The sequence below is a fragment of the Lipotes vexillifer genome, unplaced genomic scaffold (assembly GCF_000442215.2).
Source record: "Lipotes vexillifer unplaced genomic scaffold, Lipotes_vexillifer_v1.1 scaffold492, whole genome shotgun sequence".
In the NCBI taxonomy this organism is placed as follows: domain Eukaryota; kingdom Metazoa; phylum Chordata; class Mammalia; order Artiodactyla; family Lipotidae; genus Lipotes; species Lipotes vexillifer.
The window spans coordinates 143934-148742 of NW_006780910.1; positions in this window are offsets into that span (position 1 = coordinate 143934).

Sequence of the window (4809 nt, forward strand, 5' to 3'; positions counted from 1 at the left end):
CTTTGGACATCTAGAAAAAAAGGACTTATGCAAAGGTGGGGATGAATACGAACAGTTTAGTTGTAATAGATTCTGAGAAAATGTAAGATATCAAGTTGGAACAGTAGGCACTGAAGTTTTTGAGAAGATGTGCAAAGCAGAATTTTAAGAATGGTATACAAAATGGATCGGAGAGGCGAAAGCTGGTAGGCAGTTATCATAATATCCAGAAGGTGATGAGGTTTGGACTGTGGTGATGCTTTTGGGGATAGGCAGGAGGAGAGATATGAGAGATGTCTGAGTAAAGTCCTCAATGAATTTTGTTTTTGGACTAAATATGCATTGGATTGTCAAACGTGTTGCTAAGGACAACTCCAAGGTTCTGAACTTGGTTGACTGAGTGATGGTGCCATAAACTGAAAGTTCCAAATGGTAAATTCCTTTCAGGGGTGGGGGCTGAGAGAGGAAAATGGTTGAAGTCAAAATGATGGAAGATATCCAAGTGGAAATTTCCAGTAAGCCTTCAGATGACTAAGGGATTCAGAGAATGTAGGCTGTTTCCAAATCTTCTGTTCTTTTTGCCTATATAGAAAGTGTTTACTTTATGTGTTTCCCTGTGGCTCTGTTGATTACATTCTTATGTGTGGTTTGAAGCTCCTCTGGCTTCAAACCTGTATTTGTTTTGGGCATGGTTGGAGTAGAGTGCTAATGAGCCCAGGGTCATGGGTTTGGTCCCCAGAAGGGCCAGTTAGTTTCATGGAGAGGAAAATTGTGTTCCGTGGTTCACAGACTTCACCCTTAATCCTGTCTGCTTGTCTCTAAACTATGTAGCGTTGGTCCCAAGGGGGCCTGGAGAGAAAGTGTGAGTGGTTGTGTGCAATCCATTAAAACTACTGGAAGAATGGCTTCAAGTGGGTTTATCTGGGTTGTTTCTTCAAGAAGTTTGTCTTCCTTCCTCCCTCAGTTCATGGGACAGAGATCACATTTTCAGAGATAATATCCTGACCAAATGCACATTGGACTGTCCTGTTGATGGCGACCCACATCTGTTTCCCACATTCATTTACTTCTTAGGTAAAAAGTAGTGTGCTGATCCAGGAGTATGTGGTTCTTTGATGCAAGAGTCTACGTACAAGTTTTGGAGTATTATCTGTTTGACTTTTAGAATTGGCTTATTAATATTGTACACATAAACCCTGGAGAGGATGAACATGCCCCAAAGACTCTAAGCAAACCTTTCACTGACTGATTTTCCTTATCTCATCCGGCTGCTTTTAGCTTGAGGCATACTCTTTCTGGGAAATACAAGTCTACGTTCATAATTCTTGTGATGGTCATGCAAGGATACAGCATAGAATGTGCTGTGTTTAAAAGAGTGATGGTCTCCATAGAACAGCAGTTGGACAAACCCATAGAAGCCACCTTCCACACAAGCGTAGAATTGCCAGCATTTGCTGGGATAGCGTCTGAAGAGTGTTTCTGTGGATACTGCGTTTTCAAAAATCAGTCCTAGAGGTTCTCAAATTGCTCTTCCAGTGACTGATACACCCCTGGGTCCTGCAGGAGCAACCCCAAAGAGAATTTGGAATAATGTAATGCACACATTGAAAGATTAAAAATAAATCCTCACAGCTTAAGAAGGACTTGAAAATAGGTTCACTTTTCTTTCAGGGACATGTTTGCCTCATCAGGGATACTTCTATTATTTGACATTATGGAAAATTTAAAAGGCTGAGGAGTAAGAGGCCAGACCATCAAATATCATTTAATAGCAATTGCTAAGAATAACAGTGATGACTTAGAAGAATATGGTGTGGAACAAATATGACTAAAAGTAAAAGGTGGAATAACTGAAGTTATGTGCTGAGGAAGCCAGTAAAACTGGTTGAAAAATTATTGGTGTTCAGGTTGTGCATAATGACAAACAACTGACTTATTTGCATTGTTTCCTTGAATTAATTAGAATAATTATTTTGGTACTATATAGGGAGGGCCTGAAAATATCATATAAACAGTTAGAAATCATTATATGGAAAATTTGTAGCTCTGCTGGCTGGGCTGGGATGAGGTGAAGAAAGAGGAAGGATTATAGTGACATAGCAAGAAAATGCTGGACTTGAACTTTTACGTTTGCTTTTGGGGTATAAGGATTTTTTAGGCTCAAACAGTACTTTTTCCCTGATTTTGCTAAGTCAGAGTCAAATTAAGGGAAGAGGTGGTCACTTGCTCAGAAAAGTTGGGGCCATGAATCAGAGTGTACGTAGAAAAGAGGGAAGAGTGTACATAGAAAAGAGTGTGACAAAGCCAATGGAGAGAATTTTGCCTTGGATATCTTAGATCCTTAATGAGTACTCTCATTGCTAATAGTAACAGTAGAAGCAGTGACAACAAAAGTATCATAAACAAGAGCTGAGAAGCAGACCGGTGCTGGACTGTGCCCGTGTTTTCATCTAGCCATCGAGAAACTAAAAAGATGAAAGGGATAAATTAAGACAATGTGATGAGTTTTTCATAAAGCTTAATTTATTGAATTTAAGAAACTGCCCTTTATTCTGAGATTATATCCATGCCATGTTATTAAAATGAATTCCCTTTTAATGACATGATGTTATGATAGGTTTTTTTAAATGTCCTTATTTTAGCCCAATAAAGATTTTGCCACCCTGTCTCAATTTCTTGAAAATTCTACTTTTATTTTTAGAAATTTTACAATTTTGAGAGATCTAGAAATTTAGGAACTATTACATGATAATGTTTAATCCTCAAATACCAATATGAGGTAGATATTATTGTTGTTGTGGTTGTTGTTATTGTCATTAATATCATTTTACAAAAGAGGAAGCTGAGCCTCACAGAAGGTTTTTTTTTTTTTTTTGCGGTACGCGGGCCTCTCACTGTTGTGGCCTCTCCTGTTGTGGAGCACAGCCTCCGGACGCGCAGGCCCAGCGGCCATGGCTCACGGGCCCAGCCGCTCCGTGGCATGTGAGATCTTCCCGGACTGGGGCACGAACCCACGTCCCCTGCATCGGCAGGCGTACTCTCAACCACTGCGCCACCAGGGAAGCCCCAGTAGTTGTTTTAATTTGTCTAAAGAACACAGCCAGAAGTGTCAGAGCCACAGCACACACCAACATCTGCTTGATTTCAGCACTCACGCTTCTTACCACTATGTTATTCCTGTGGGTATTAGTTAAGGTCCAGAGAGGGCAGCAGAAACTATTCTAGGTATTTTAAACAGAGGGGATTTAGTACAGGTGATGGAAGAGATGAGTAGCCAAATAAGAGATGGGAGTCAACCCAGAGATTAACAACATCAGGAAGTCACTACCATCCCTAGAACTCGAGAGACACAGAGAGGAAATAGTGCTCTCACCTGAGAAGAGCCATCTGGATGGATCTAGGTCCACGCGGTGGGGACAGGGTGCCGCTTCAAGTGGGGGGGCAGGAACAGCAATTACTGCTGAAGATGCTGCTTGAAGGAGAGAGAAAAGGCAGGAATACACACCCTGGCTTCTACTTTCTTCCTGCCCTCCATTTTTGTTAGTGTCTCCTACAGCCAAGCCTACCTGGAAATCAGAAAAAAAAAAGGGGGGGGGTGGCTGGAAAATGTAGAATGTTGGGAAATGGATATGAGAGCAAACAGATAAACAGCCGGTACATTCTAGCATAAATATGTATTAAATTATTTCACTGTATCTTTGACTACTGCAGTGAGGGCTAGAGATACCAGAAGAGACTTTTCAATATTAACTGTCTAAGAGAATTTACTTGGCTATAGGAGGGGAATGGAAATGTTTCCATTCCCAAAGCCCTTTGAAGAGAGAGACACAAAAAATAGGGAGAGAATATCAGTCTTGGAGTAACCCTATCTTTGAATATTTTAGGTTCTAGAATGGTGGCTGAATTAGAAGATCTGGGCCAAATAAGGTGGAGAGTACAATACTAGGTATCACTTCTGCCTCTATTACTGCTGTCTCCTTCTCTCTCTAGGGGAGCACTTTCTCCATCTCTGTCTGTTTATCTGTCTGTCTCTCTATCACATCTTTTAGACATTTGGGGTTGGGAAAGAGAGTTCTCTGTTTGTGGGGTGGACTGATGGATTCAACCACAGCACTTATATAGAGAAGTTGCCATGAATAGAGACTATGAACCCCCCAAATTTCCGTTTGGAGAGACTCTCCCACTGTTCCCCCTGGAGTAGGTTGGAGGCTAAGGTGGAGCCACTGATTTCAATAAACAAAGTATAGTTAGGAAGTTATGGGACAGTTACTTAATCTTTAACTTTCCTGGTAGTAACCATTAAAATGAGAAACCTCCCTTCTAGGCCACATTTCCAACCTTGCTTGAAATCCAAGGTCAAATTTTACTTTTGATGTACTGATGGTATTGTCTCAAATCCAATTTACATCTGTTTCTGTTTTTAGTGATTGCTTTATTCTTTTCAAAATCATCTCAACCCATCACAGGGTGAAGGAAAGAACATTTAGAAACCAGATGCTGTATTAACCATAACCATTATCCTTTATTGGATCCCAAAGAGGTTTAATCTCTATCCATAAACAGGTGAGGAAGATACAAGCTTTCAGCCCAGCTTTACACTTTAAATGCCTCACTGGGAAGAGGGCAAAGGCTCTGCCATCCATCTGGCATTATTACTCAGGCAGGATCATAATTGTTGTGTTCAGCCCTATCAGACCCAAAGCTCCCCTTTTTATAGCAAACATTTTATGATATACCCTTTAATATCCCAAAGTGAAATTCATAGATAATACACAATTTCAACAAAAATCAAAATGATGCCTGAACTGTAATATAAAGTATAATGAAAAC